The sequence below is a fragment of the Martes martes genome, assembly GCF_963455335.1.
Source record: "Martes martes genome assembly, chromosome: 4".
NCBI lineage: Eukaryota > Metazoa > Chordata > Mammalia > Carnivora > Mustelidae > Martes > Martes martes.
The window spans coordinates 65,796,272-65,811,902 of NC_137891.1; the positions used below are offsets into that span (position 1 = coordinate 65,796,272).

Sequence of the window (15,631 nt, forward strand, 5' to 3'; positions counted from 1 at the left end):
ACATTCCATGCTCTTGGATCAGAAGAATAAACATCATTAAAATGACTACGCTGCCCAGAGCAATCTATACTTTCAATACCATCCTGATCAAAATACCAGTGGCATTTTTCAAAATGCTAGAACAAACAATCCTAAAATTTGTATGGAACCAGAAAAGACCCCGAATTGCCAAGGAAATATTGAAAAATGAAAAAAGAGAGCTGGGGTCATCATGTTGCCTGATTTCAAGCTATATTACAAAGCTGTGATCACCAAGACAGCATGGTACTGACACAAAAACAGACACATAGATCAATGGAACCAAACACAGAGCCCAGATATGGACCCTCAACTCTATGGTCAAATAATCTTTGACAAAGGAGGAAAAAATATCCAATGGAAGAAAGACAGTCTCTTCAATAAATGGTGCTGGAAAAATTGGACAGCTATATACAGAAGAATCAAACTAGACCATTCTCTTACACCATAAACATCATTAGATTTTATACATAAACCTATGGCTGCTATGTATTATGATGAATAGTTCTTTTAAAAAAAAAAGATTTTATTTACTTGAGAGAGAGAACACAAGCAGGGGGAGCAGGAGAAGGAGAAACAGGCAAGAAAAATAATAAAGAGAAACCAATAATTTTTTTTAAGATTTTATTTGAAAGCAAGCATGTGTAAGTGGGGGGAGGGGTAGAAGGAGCGGGAGAAACAAACTCCCTGCTCAGCAGGGAACCCAATATGGGACTTGATCCCAGGACGCTGAGATTATGACCTGAGCTGAAGGCAGACACTTAACCCACTGAACTACCCAGGCACCCCTGTGATGAATAGTTCTTAATTTTAATGAAGTCCATTTTATCAGACTTCTCTTTTATGATTAGCTCTTTTCCTGTCTTATTTAAGACATCCTCATCTACCCCCAACATCTCAAAGACATTCTCCTATGTTTTCTCTAAGAGCTTTATAGTTAACCACTTTGCCAGATGAGCTGGGCCCTCTAAGAGCTTTATAGTATTAAGTTTTACCTTTAGCTCTGTGATCTCTCTTGAATTAATACCATTATGCAGTGTGAGGTATAGGTTAAAGTTTCTTTTTTTTCTCTTCTTTAGTATGGATGCCTAACTTAACCATTTACTGGAAAGACCATTCTTTTCTCCACTAAACTGCAGAGGCATTTATATCATAAAACAGATATCTGTATATAATGGATTTGTTTAAATCCTCTCTATTCTGTCCCCGTGGTCTATTTGTCTAACCTCATGCCAAAACTAAATAGTCTTAATTACTATAATTTCATACCAAGTCTTTATATATAATAACACTAAGTTTTCCAACTTTATTTCCAACTTTTTCTTCAAGACTGTCATGGCTATCCAAGTTCTTTTTATTTCCTTATAAATCAGCTATCAAGAAGCCTGCTGGTACTACACTGATCATCACACAAAATGAAATGGTGCAGCAATCTTAAAGATCAATAGGAAAACTATGATTGTTCTGTGACTTTTATGAACTTTTGTCAAAAGAGTAAAAAACAAAACAAAAACAAAAAAAGAAAAAACCGGGGCGCTTGGGTGGCTCAGTGGGTTAAAGCCTCTGCCTTTGGCTCAGGTCATGATCCCAGGGTCCTGGGATCGAGCCCCGCATCGGGCTCTCTGCTCGGCAGGGAGCCTGCTTCCCCCTCCCTCTCTCTCTGCCTGCCTCTCTGCCTACTTGTAATCTCTGTCTGTCAAATAAATAAATAAAATCTTTAAAAAAAAAAAAAAACCTACTACAGGGGCGCACCTGGGTGGCTCAGATGGTTAAGCATCTGCCTTTAGCTCAGGTCATGATCCCAGGGTCCTGGGATCCAGTCTTCTGTTGGGCTCCCTGCTCCAACAGGGAGCCTGCTACTCCCTTTCCCTCTGTGCGCTGCTCCCCTTGCTTGGCTCTCTCTGCCTCTGTCAAATAAATAAAATCTTAAAAAAAAAAAAATCCATTACCAATAATAAAAACAACAACAAACCCTGTCAGTTATAAACATATAAGGAAATTAAGAAAAAGGAAACTAATAATTATTTATTATACTAAAGTTTAAAACATTAGTAACACTGAGAATTAAGATATTTTTTTAATTCCTGGGGAGGGGGGAACTTTTCATGAGCTATCTGAACACTGCTTGCCTTGTTGTATACCTTACAATATGTCACAAGCATCTCTGCTATGCCTTGGCAATCTGATAATGTTGAGAGACTTCTAATCCATGAACACAGAATGTCTGTCCCTCCACTTGCACATTCTTTAATTTCTCTGACACATTTTATAGTTTTCTGTGTATAAGTCTTGCACAGTTTGTTAAATACACTTTTAAGAACAGGTGACTCTGGAACAATGGTGGGGGGGAGTGGCAACCCCCATGCCACTGAAAATCTACACATACCTTTTTTTTTTTTTTTTTTAAAGATTTTATTTATTTATTTGACAGAATGAGAGAGAGGGAGAGCATGAGAGGAAAAAGGGTCGGGGGAGAAGCAGACACCATGATGAGCAGGGATCCTGATGCGGGACTCGATCCTGGGACTCCAGGATCATGACCTGAGCTGAAGGCAGTCGCTTAACGAACTGAGCCACCCAGGCGCCCATACTTTTTTTTTTTTTTTTTTAAGATTTCATTTATTTATTTGACAGAGACACAGCAGAAGAGGGAACATAAAAGCAGGGGGAGTAGGAGAGGGAGAAGCAGGCTTTCCGCTGAGCAGGGAGCTCAATGTGGGGCTCAGTCCCATGATCATGGGATCATGATGTGAGCCGAAGGCAGATGCTTAACGACTAAGCCACCCAAGCGCCCCCACACTACTAAGGAAAATGTTCCTTACATCATATGGAAGAAGCCGCTGGGGTCTCCGCTGAATCTCGGTCTTCTAGATACTGAGCTGCTCTGCAAGTAACCAAGCCCTGTGCAAGCTGGAGGCACACCTCCCACATGGCCCCTCCAGCCAGTCAGGCACCTCAGATGAGAGCTGTGCCTAGACCAGCACCAGTAACTCAGCCCTCAGCAGCAGCTCCACCATCTGCTGTTGGCTCGTCTGCTGTTGGCTCGTCTGCTGCGGCAGCCAGGTCTCATGGCCCAGATGGCAACCACAGCAGATGGCATGGCTGTGGGCTCTCCTGTCGGGCACAGGATGGGTCATGCCATTACTCGGGGCTTGTGAAGGAAGTAATGCTGAGCCTTCAAGGCCTGACATCACTTACCAGAAGCCTTAGGGAATCCAGCCAGCATACCAGCAGCGGCAGTTTGGCCCATGCCACTAGGAGGTGAAATAGTTTCTGGAATGTGCCCAGAACCAGGGTGACCTTAAGCTTTGTGAAGGTTTCAGCGAGGTACTGAAACAGTACAGATATGCAATTAGCCTAATCAAGAAGTTCAAATTAAAGATATGGAAAATCATCTCTCATGACCAAGTTAATTTAGCATAAAAATATAATTAATAGTGAATATATAAAGTATAAAACCACCAGGTAAACCTCTCCTTCATAATTAAATATAGCTATCTTTGGATTTAGAATGAAAAAGGGTATTCTTACTATGTAGAAGTTCACTCAAATGTTCTGAGTTTGGCGCTGGGCAGATGTTTGTGTGTCTCCTTAAATCACCTTTTGTGATATTCTCATTTGTAAGTTAATTAGAATAAAGTGACTTTCTCCCTCCCCCAAAAAATCATAAGGAAAATACATTGATAGTACTTTACTATATTTATCAATACTGTTAAGTGGACATCATTTATTTATGAGATGAATCACATTGGTACCTCCATCAATATTATCTTATTTATCTTTTGACTAAAACACTGTCAAAATTATATGTATTACTAACACTAGACATCAAAAATGAAATGATAATGGTGCCTGGCTGGTTCAGTCAGTAGAGTGAAGATCCCCTTTCAAGCTCCACATTGGGTGTAGAACTTACTTAAAAAAAATAAAATGAAAAGACAATGTGAAAAAGAAATTTATATTTACAGGTATAATGACATGTATTGATAACAAAGAAGCAGCAACATGATTACTTTATGGTAGCCTCATAAAATCGATACAAATGTTTCATGGTAGCCTAACCTATAGCTAACGAACTGTTATAAAATTTTTATGGCATAGGGTATTACAGTCATATTCATAATAGAGTATAGGAAACACTGTCACATTATTTTAAAAACCACTTATCTATGATGATAGGATGATAGTTTCTTCAGTTACAAGAGAGGCATACTGTATGATAATGTAATTCTTTGAAAGCAAAGATATAAAACATAGGAAACCTAATTAATTTTATACTAAACATCACTCACCTTGTTCCTACACAAGGATAGGCTATCCATTTCCATAGAAGTTTTGCATGCAATGTTCTATGCAATGAATATTTAGGCAATAATAATAACACAAAAATACACAGTTCTTGCCATAGAGTTATTAAACTTTCACACCAAGACACAAAAGATAACTTTAACTACTGTACAGCACAATAACTGCTTACTATTCACTAAATGGAAGGGATCACCATAAAGGTCTTCATCCTTGTCATCTTCACAATGAGTAGGCTGAAGAGGAGGAGGAAAAAGAGGCATCGGTCTTGCTGTCTCAGAAGCAAAAGAAGTGGAAGAAGAGGGAGCAAAGCCAGGAGAGGCTGGCACACTTGGTATCCCTTCAGGAATATACATTGTAATTTGACTGTTGTTTTTTCATTTCTCTAAAAACGTTTCTATACCCTACCAATCCTTCCTCCACCACGTCCTCTAATTTCAGTGCCCATAACACCGAAGAGCCCCTGTTGTGAAAGAAGTCAAAGCAGTCTTGAATAACTCAAACACTTCTGCCAGATTGTCAGATGTCAATTTGTTTTCTATCACTGCTCTTCGAGGTCTTCCTTCTCATCATTTGCCATGGTTCGGAAGTACTCACCTCCATCGAGTCATGTTCTATTAATTCCTCTGGCATGGTGTCTACTTACTCTTGAACTTCTCCAAGATTCTTATCTTGAAAACTTTTTTTTTTTTTTTTGCCATATCCACAATCTCTTTCATAAGTTCCTTGACTGGCTCTGCTATAAATCCTATGAAGTCATGCACAACATCTGGAGACAGTTTTCTCCAGCAGGAATTTATTGCTGCAGACCTAATGGCTTTCATGGCTTTTCCTATAAAAATGATGACCTCTTCAATCCTTCCAGACTTTCATGGTGCTCTCCCTATCAGGGTTCTCTCTTCCATACTGTTGACAATCCTCTCCATGGAGTACCATATGTAATGAGCTACAAAGGTCCATACAACCCCCTGATTTAGAGGCTGAATAAAAAGATGTTGTGTTTGGGGGCAAGTAGAATATTCAACATCTTCAGTGTTGAACTCATGGGGTTCTGGGTAGTCAGGGGCATTGTCCAATATCAACTGCTTCTTTTCCTTACTAACACATGTCCTTTGTGGTAATTTTTTTTTCCTGAAATAGGGGACCTTCATCTGCATTAAAACTTGTTCAGTCAGATATTCTTTCTCCTCAATGATTTTCTTAATGGCATCTGGGAATTTGTCTGCTGCCTCTTCATTAGCAGGAGCTGCTTCCCCTGCTATCTTGGCATTAAGACAAACCTCTTGCCACAATTATCCAACCATCCCTTGCTGGCATTAAATTCCCCACCTTTAGATTCTTCATCCTTTTTTGCTTTAAGTTGCCACATGATAACTTTGCTTTTCCTCAAATCATAGTACAGTATATAGGTATGCCTTTCTTATAGCAATCCTGCAGCCACATAAAGGTTCCATTTTCAATAAAACATAAAAAGGTATTCACAAAAAGTGCAAGGCTTTCACACCTGCTGGTGTAGCAGAGCAATGGCTTCATGAATTTCCTTTTTTTTTCTTTTTCACAGTGGTCCTTAACACAGAATTCACTGATCTTGAAATGCTGGGCCAACCACAGCAGTAGACCTTAATCTACGTATCAACCAATTCAATTTTTATTGTAATAGGACTTTGCTTCTTGGGGCACTCCCAGCATCACTAGCTGCACTTTATATGGATTCCGGGGCGTAACCCAAAGTTTACAATATTGCACTAAAGACCATGAAAAACACACAAGAATCCAAAGAGATCACTTTTTACTGCACTACACCATTTACTGGAACTGAACAGTTTACTTAATATTTTCAGATTGTTCATTGCTAATATAAAGAAACAACTCTTTTTTAATTATCTCATATTCTGTGAACTTGCTAATAAGCTCACGATTTCTAATAGTTTTTTTGTGGAGTCCTTAGGATTTCTCCAAACAGAATCATGCCATCTGCAAACAAGGAAGGTTTTACTTCTAACTTTGATGCTTTGTATTTCTTGTAGTCTTTCATTACACTGGCTAGAACCCTCAGCACAAAGCTGAATGAAGTGGTAACTGTACACATCCTTGTCTTTTTCCTGCTCTTAGAAGGAAAGCTTTGTAGTCATAAACTATTAAGTGTGATGTTGGCTATAGGTTTTTCACAGATGCCCTTTTTCAGAATTGAAATATCTCTTCTATTCCAAGTTTGTTGACAGTTTTTATCATAAATCAGTGTTGGATTTGGTCAAATGCTTTTTCTGCAACTATTGAGATACCCATGTGCTTTCTGTCCTTAATTCTATTAATCCGGTATATATTAATTTTGAAATATTAAGACTAAAAACTTGCATTGCTATGATAAAGCTCACTTGGCCAGAGTGTATAATCATTTTTATATGTTGTTAGATTCAATCCGTTAATATTTTGTTTATGATTTCTGAATCCATATTCAAAAGACATACTACTTTGTACTTTACTTTTCTTATGAAAATTTCATCTGGCCTTGATATTAGGATAATACTGGCCTCACAATGTATGTTGGGAATTGTGCCTTTCTCTTTCGCTTCAAGTTTATAAAGGAATGGTATTATTGCTCCTTTAAACATTTGGTGGATTTCAACAACAAAACCATCCAGGCCTGGGCTTTTCTTTGTGAAAGACTTGTAATGAAGATTTCAATTTCTTTACATGTTATATGTCTATTTAGATTTTCCATTTCTTCTTCAATTAATTTCAGTAATTTGGATCTTTCTAGGAATTTATCAATTTTGTCTAAGAGGTCTAACTTGTCCACATAACACACTTGCAATATTAGACAAGTCAGCAAACACTAAAGATTTATTGGTGCTAACAGTTATGTGAAATCCTACTTGCATTTTTTTTTTTTTTAAAGATTTATTTGAGAGTGCCTGGGTGGCTAAGTGAGTTAAAGCCTCTGCCTTCGGCTCAGGTCATAATCCCAGAGTCCTGGGATCAAGCCCCGCATTGGGCTATCTGCTCAGCAGGGAGCCTGCTTTCCCTCCCTCTGCCTGCCTCTCTGCCTACTTGTGATGTCTGTCTGTCAAATAAGTAAATAAAATCTTAAAAAAAAAAAAAAAAGATTTATTTGAGAGAGTAAGAGAGAGAGCATGAGAGGGGAAAAGGTCAGAGGGAGACGCAGACTCCCCGCGGAACTGGGAGCCTGATGTGGGACTTGATCCCAGGAGTCCAGGACCATGACCTGAGCCAAAAGCAGTTGCTTAACCAACTGAGCCACCCAGGTACCCCTTACTTGCATTGAATTTTTAACATTTTTTTATATGCCACTTGTAAAGAAAGTCAATAAAAAAAAAGATTTCATTAGTGACTCTGGTTAATTCTAGGGGCCTACTTGGCTGGGCCATGGTGTCCAGATATTTGGTCAAACATTATTATGGATGTTTCTTTGAGAGTGCTTTTTGGGTGAGATAAACACTTAAACTGGTGGACTCTGAGTAAAGCAACCTGCCCTCCATAATGTGAGTGGGCCTCATCCAATCAGTGGAAGGCCTTAATGAAGACTGACCTTTTCCAAGCAAGAAGGAATTCTGCCAACAATCTCCAGACTTAGAACTGCAACATCAGCTCTTCCCTGGGTCACCAGCTTCACAGCTTACCTTACAGATATTAGACTTTCCAGCCTCCATAATCACAAGCCAAGTCCTTAATTATTTCTCTCTCTCTCTCTCTCTATAAATATGTGTGTGGGTGTGTATTTATGTATTATATGTATTTACTTATATATACACATTCTTGTGGTTCTCTGAAGAACACTGACAAATACAGTAACATATTAATTGCTGAATTTGAAGATTTATCTAAGGTTAACCTAACATCTTTTTCTTCTTATTAATGAGACCGTTTTTGATAGAAAATTGTTTTTAGGGTAACTGGGTGACTCAGTTGGTTAGGCAACTGCCCTCAGGTCAGGTCATGATCGTGGAGTCCCAGGATTGAGTCCTGCATTGGGCTCCCTGCTCAGCGGGGAGTTTGCTTCTCCCTCTTACCCTCCCTGTTCTCATGCTTGCGCTCTCTCATTCTCTAATAAGTAAAATCTTTAAAAAAAGAAAAAAGAAAATTGTCTTTAGTATTGCTTTTAATTCATGAAATTTTATTAAATAACTTACTGAAAATATTAAGTTTCTTAGTGGATTTCTTCTTACTCTGTATTTAGTTTTTTTTTTTTTTAATTTCTTTTTTAAGATTTTACTTATTTATTTGACAGAAAGAGATTACAAGTAGGCAGAGAGGCAGGCAGAGAGAGAGAGAGGCAGGGGGTGGGGGAAGCAGGCTCCCTGCTGAGCAGATAGCCCAATGCGGGGCTTGATCCCAGGACCCTGGGATTATGACCTGAGCAGAAGGCAGAGACTTTAACCCACTGAGCCACCCAGGCGCCCCTGTATTTAGTTTTTTAAAATAAATTTCAACATTGCCACATTTAAAGCCAACCTCTCCTCCAAGATACATACTGACTCAGTAAATCTTCATTTAATATTTACTGAGCACCACCCATATGCCAGGTACTTTGCTGGTCTTGGGGAGATAAACAGGTATATAAGTCTTTGCCCAAACGAACAGCATCTAGACAATAAATAAGCAAGCACATAATTTCAATATAACATAGTAAGTGCTATATGACATCTTCCATAACCCACAGCAAGTACCAGTTTGGTATACAATGAACTTTCTTTACACCCAGAGATAAAGGCTGGCTAATAATAGTTTTATGCCCAGGTCCAGGTTACCTTTTTTTAACTAAAATTTCAGTTTCTTTTTTTGGAATATAACTGGCTTTTCAGTATTTACAAGTTATTTCTGAGTTGCAAAAATTCTCTCTCCATGTTTCCCCCTGTATTCCCCCATCCAATCACGGCTGCCACAATTAGGACAGTTTTTTCTTGCATCTGTAATGAAAACCTTAGCAGCAGACAGGAACTGCTCCAGGTCAAATAGATGCATTCCACTGCTTTTTAATCTCAAAAGGCTGTGGTCATGTCCCTATACTGTAAATCACAAAACTAGTATTTTCAAATACAGAACAGGATCTCTGATACCAGATATATAGAAAAAGAAGGTGTATATACACATATGTACAGTCTAACCATGAAATTACATACAAGATACTACTTAAGAAGAGAAGACTAGAGGGTAGGGTTGGGAGGGTCACAAATTTTCATACTATTATGTACTTTTTTTAAAAGATTTATTTATTTATTTTAGAAAAAGAGGGAGAGCACAAGCAAGGGGAGGGGCGGGGGAGAGACAGAGAGGGAGAGAAGCTGGACACAGAACTCGACACAGGGCTCAATCTCAAGACTCTGAGATCATGACCTGAGCTGAAATCAAGAGTTGGACGTCCAACCAACTGAGCCAACCAGGGGGTCTCTGTTCTATACACGTTATCATTTTGCAAGTGCAAATTTTATTTCTTTACTAGAAAAATTTTTTTTTTACAAAACTCAAAACAAAGCAATGCTTCTTTCTTCACCATTTGAGCCAAATACTACCTTGCAAAAGTAGCACAAACAATCTATGGATGGTGTGTTAAAAATAGGTATATATGAAAAAATGTTGAAAGTACTGGCTATATCATGTCAATTATTAAAATATCTTCTAGGATATAAAGCATTAGAATCAAATTAATAATGCTCAGGGTGCCTGGGTGGCTCAGTCATAAAGCGTCGGCCTTCAGCTCAGGTCATGACCTCGGGGTCCTGGGATCAAGCCACGCATCAGGCTCCTTGCTCAGTGGGAAGCCTGCTTCTCCCTCTCCCACTCCTCCTGCTTGTGTTCTCTCTCTGTCAAATAAATAAAAAAAGTCTTTAAAAAAAAAAAGTAATAATGCTCATCAACCTAAAGGAAAATATTCAATTTCTCTAAGAAAGAAAAATTTAAAAAGATGGTATTTAGGGGCGCCTGGGTGGCTCAGTGGGTTAAAGCCTCTGCCTTCAGCTCAGGTCATGATCTCAGGGTCCTGGGATCGAGCCCTGCATCGGGCTCTCTGCTCAGCAGGGAGCCTGCTTCCTCCTCTCTCTCTGCCTACCTCTCTGCCTACTTGTGATCTCTGTCAAATAAATAAATAAATAAAATCTTTAAAAAGAAAAAAAAGATGGTATTTAACTGAGGTACATAGACCTACACACTTAAAAAATTAATGAAAGCACTTCTAGTAATGGTTATAAATACAATAAGGAGTTAGTAAAAGTTGACTAATTCCTCTTAATTAAAAATCACTAACGTGCCTAGATATGATGTAGAAAGTATCATTTGCTTCTACAGGTCATTTTCAGCTGACTCCCATATTTCATTAAACCTAAGTTATTCTAACAAATTCCTACTAACGACATCATTTCATTGACTTATATAGACTAAGCCATGTATGTGCTATATAAAATAAAGAACTTCACTATCCTTTGTCCTGGTTCCTAGAAGGTTAATTTCTAAATCCTTGGAATATTCTGAGTGATGAGAGGCTCGGAATATTCATGGTAGGTCCCTGGGACCCATACCCAATAGTTTATACAAATTCATGGTCAGCTCCTACATAGTTTATGCTGAAGAGATAACATAGATGGGAGCTGGTCGCACCAGAAAGACCACACTGGAAAGATGTGATTAGAGGGTGAGACCCTTCAACCATTTAACATCAGCCAGACCTCAGACAAAAATAGGGAGTCTGGAGACTAAGGGACATGGCCAGTGAAATCTCAGTAAAAGCTCTGGACACTAAAACTCAGGTGGGCATGCTGGCTGGCAATCACTGATGTTGCAGGAGAGGAGGGTGATGTATCCTGAGGCTGAAAGAAGCTTCACATGTGGACCACTCCTAATCCATCTCCCCCCTTTGGCTAGTTCTAATCTGAGGCCTGTGCTACAACAGAACTGTAATCATGAAGTATAGCACTTTCCTGAGTTCTATAAGTCATTCTAGTGATTTATCAAACTTGACAGGGTAGTGGAAACCCCCACATTTGTAGCCAGAATAGAGGATATCCTGTGGACTCCAACAAAACTAGCTGCTGATGTCCAAAGTAAGAGAAGCCTTGTGGAGGACTATGCCCTTAAACTGTGAAGTTTGGTTCAACCCTGGGTAGTTGGGTGTCAGAAATCAACTCCTGAAATACTTCTGTGTGAGGTACAGAATGAGAATAGAAGAATAAGCTACGTGGCTAAGCATTACCCATAAATATTACCACTAACCGATATGAATTTCGAAAAATCAGAAAAATGCAGTGGGGTTCATGATAGCTGCATCATGAGCTATCAATAGATTTTCACTGGCTAAATAAATATTGCCAGTTTATATATTATTGGTAACTACTATGCTTAATTACTTATTCAAGTATGGTATCAAAGACCTTAATTCAAAGTATAATTTCCAAATTTGACCAAATTTCCAATTTTGACCTTGCTTCCTAAGTCCTGTAAGAAACCACATGAGAAAACTCTCAAAAAAAAAAAAAAAGAAAGAAAGAAAGAAAACTCTCTAATACCAAATTCTTTTACATTCTTCCCATCATGACAAACTACATTTTTGGCCTGATTTCTTTCCAGTCTTATTGAAAAATAACTGACATACATCACTGTGTAACTTTAAGGCATATAGCTTGACTGTTTGATTTAAATATATTGTGGAATAATTACAATAGGTTCTGCTAACATTCATCTTCTTGTATAGATACAATGAAAAGGCAAGAAAAAAAAGACATTTTCCCTCTGATGAGAACTCTTAGAACTTACTCTCAACAAATTTCCTATACATCACACAGCAATGTTAGCTGTAATCATCATGTTATACATTATTTCCCTCGTATGTATGTATATATTATTTATTTTTAAACCCTGTACTTATTTATAACTGGAAATTAAGATCTTTTGACCACCTTCCTCTAATTCCCCTGCCCCCACCCTTCACCTCTGGTAACCACAAATCTGAGCTCTTTTTCTGAGTTTGGTTTTGTTTTCTGTTTATATTCCACATGTGAGATCATGCACTATATTTTTCTGACTTATTTAACTAAGCATGTCTTCAACTCAATATTGTGTGCAATCAAAGGTTCCATGCCACCATTTGTTATCCATCTTTTTGATGATGGCCATTCTAACAGGCATGATGTGGTCTGTTTGTAGTTTTAATTTGCATTTTCCTCATGTCTAATGATGTTGAGCATCTTTTCATGTGCATTTGGCCTAATTTTAAGGCCATAATTATTCAAGTCAGTCAGTACCTGGATACTGATAAGTTATCAAATTAATCAAATTATATATTATTCTTTAATAAGATTCAAAGCACAAAAACAATTACTGTTTCAGTTGGCAATAAAACACTCTATGAAAATTAAATTTTACACAACCAACAGAATAGTTTATTTTTGCAATCGGAACCTTCATTCATTCAAATCATCTTTAATAAAGTGCCAGGCACTGTGCTAGGCAGCAAATATACAATGCCAGGCAAGCTGGCATACCACTGCAGTAAAAGAGACAGCTAAGTAAATTCAAAACTACACTTCACAGGGAGAATCAATGGGACAAAAGCACAAGGCATAAACAGCCAACAGTCTTGGAAAAGCAATAAAAGGATAAAATTATCATACAGTAAACAAGAATACATTGAAGGAGCTGAGCAAGATTAATGTGATCCTTTGTTTTCTGAAAGGATAATGAGGGCAGTGCAGACTTAGTTGGGGGGGCTAGACCATAAAACAAAAAGAACATTAGAAAAAAATCTGAGGGCGCCTGGGTGGCTCAGTGGGTTAAGCCTCTTCCTTCGGCTCAGGTCATGATCTCAGGGTCCTGGGATCAAGGCCCGCATCCGGCTCTCTGCTCAGCAGGGAGCTTGCTTCCTCCTCTCTCTCTGCCTGCCTCTCCGCCTACTTGTGATCTATCTCTCTCTCTCTCTCTCTCTCTGTCAAATGAATAAATAAAATCTTTAAAAAAAAAAAAAGAAAGAAAGAAAGAAAAAAATCTGAGACAGCATAGACCTGCAAAAATAATGTTTGTGGGATTAGAGAAAAATCAGCTTATTTTTAAATTTAAGCAATAGAGTCAACTGAAATTATGTAATTACTTGCTGTGGGAGACAAAGGGACAAAGGGAGTTGAGGATGACTAAGCAAACACCTCATGAGAGTACCAGAAAGTTTAAGAAAAAAGGTAATCTTGCATATGTTAATTTTGAGCCCATGACATCCAAGTATAGATGTCCAATAGGAAATTAGATATATGGGTTCAGAGTTCAATTAAAAAAAAAAAATCAGGATTGGAATACAGATTTAGGGGTCATGAACACACTAATGGCATATAAAGCCTCTGAGTGGATAAGGTCAGTCAGGGAAGGTATGAAATGAAAAGGCGTAAGACATTGCCCTAAAGAACACCAATTAAGGAATAAACAGAAGTCACTGTCTTTAAACTAGACTTTAAACTATCTATCATTTGTGCCTGTAATAAAGAATAATTCTTAAATTCTTAATTCTCAAAAACCAAAACCTACATTAAAAAAGATATGAGGTACAAAATAAGTATTTATTGTGTACCAACTATGTGCCAGTGATCTTTTCACATGTACTCAATTATTGCTACAATAACCTGTTTAAGGTAGATGCCAATTCTTAAGATAAGGAAACAAAGTTTAAATAACCTGTGCCAGGTCACGAAGGCATGACAGGTACAATTCAGAGCAAGCTGTAATCCAGAATTTCAAAGTGATTCTGTCTAACCTTACTGCTTAAGAGAATCTACTTTCAAAAAATTATCTTTGGCAATAACCAAAATTTCAATTCATAAAAATTTAGGTCTGGAAGATAATTCAACTTCTTTATGTTACAAATAAGGAAACTGGGGGCCTTAGAAATAAAGGAGCTTTTCCAAAATATAATACTAAAATTTAAAAAGAGCCTGGGGGCTCCTGGGTGGCTCAGTCAGCTGGGCATCTGACTCTTGATTTCAGCTCAGGTTGTGATCTCGGGGTCTGGGGATCAAGCTCAGCATCAAGTTCCACTTTCAGCAGGGAGTCTGCTTGGGATTCTCTCCCTCTGCCCTTCCCCCTGCTCATATTCACATGTTCTCTCACTCTCTGTCAAATAAATAAACCTTTAAAATAAATTAAAAGAGACTGAATAGTCAAAGCAATAATGAGAAAGAACAAAGCTGAAGGCATCACAATAACAGATTCCCAAAACATACTACAAAGCTGTAGTCATCAAAGCACTATGGTACTGGTACAAAAACAGACACACAGATAAATGCAGCAGAATAGCTAGCCCAGAACTAAATCCACACTTACATGTTCAATTAACCTATGACAAAGGTGGCCAAGAATAAACCATGGGGAAAAGATGAATATACAATGGGGAAAAGATAATCTCTTTAATAAATGGTGTTGGGAAAACTAGATAGCTACATGCTAAAGAATGGAGCTGGATGACTTTTGTACACCATACACAGAAACAAACTCAAAATGGATTAAGACCTAAATGTGAGACCTGAAACCATAAACTCCTAGAAGAAAACACAGGCAATAATCCCTCTGACAGCAGTCTTAGCATCATTTTCCTATGTATGTCTCCTAAGGCAAGAAAACAAAAGCAAAAACAAAATACTGGGACTACACTAAAATAAAAAGCTTTTGCACGATGAAGGAAACCATCAACAAAACAAGACAACCCACTGAAGAGAAGAAGATATTTACCAATGATTCATCCAGTAAGGGGTTTAATATCAAAAATATGTAAAGAATCTATGCAACACCAAAAAAACCCCAACAAAACAAAACGTGTAATATAGTTAAAAAATGGGAAGGAGACAGGAAGAGACATTTTTCCAAAGAAGACATAAAGATGACTAACAGACACATAAAAAGATGTCCATCACCATAAATCAGCAGGGAAATACAAATCAAAACCATATTTACACCTGCCAGAATGGCTATAATCAAAAACATAAGGAACAACAAGTGAAGAAAAAGCATGTGGAGAAAATCACATGGAGAAAAAGGAACCCTTGTGCACTACTGGTGAGAATGTAAACTGGTTTAGCCATCATAGAAAACAGCATGGAGATGGCTCAAAAAATTAAAAATAAATATAACATGTGACCTAGTAATTTCATCACTGGTTATTTAACCAAACAAAACAAAAATATTATTTTGAAAAGATATCACCCCTAAGCGCACTGCAGTATTATTTACAATAAAAAGATAGGGAAGCAACACAGTATCCATCAATAGCAAATGTATAAAGACGACATGGTTACATATAAGGAATGGATATTACTCAGCCATA

The 15,631-nt window shown here is 37.9% G+C and overlaps 1 protein-coding gene and 1 pseudogene across 2 annotated transcripts in view; one reads left to right on the forward strand and one right to left on the reverse strand.

Annotated features, from left to right (window-relative positions):
- Positions 1–15,631, reverse strand: part of CSPP1 (centrosome and spindle pole associated protein 1) — a 174,568-nt gene that overhangs the window by 139,594 nt on the left and 19,343 nt on the right. The window lies entirely within an intron of this gene.
- On the forward strand, positions 2,948–3,422 carry LOC308341294 (coiled-coil-helix-coiled-coil-helix domain-containing protein 2-like; annotated as a pseudogene). Its single transcript has one exon. The product of its transcript is annotated as a coiled-coil-helix-coiled-coil-helix domain-containing protein 2-like (transcript).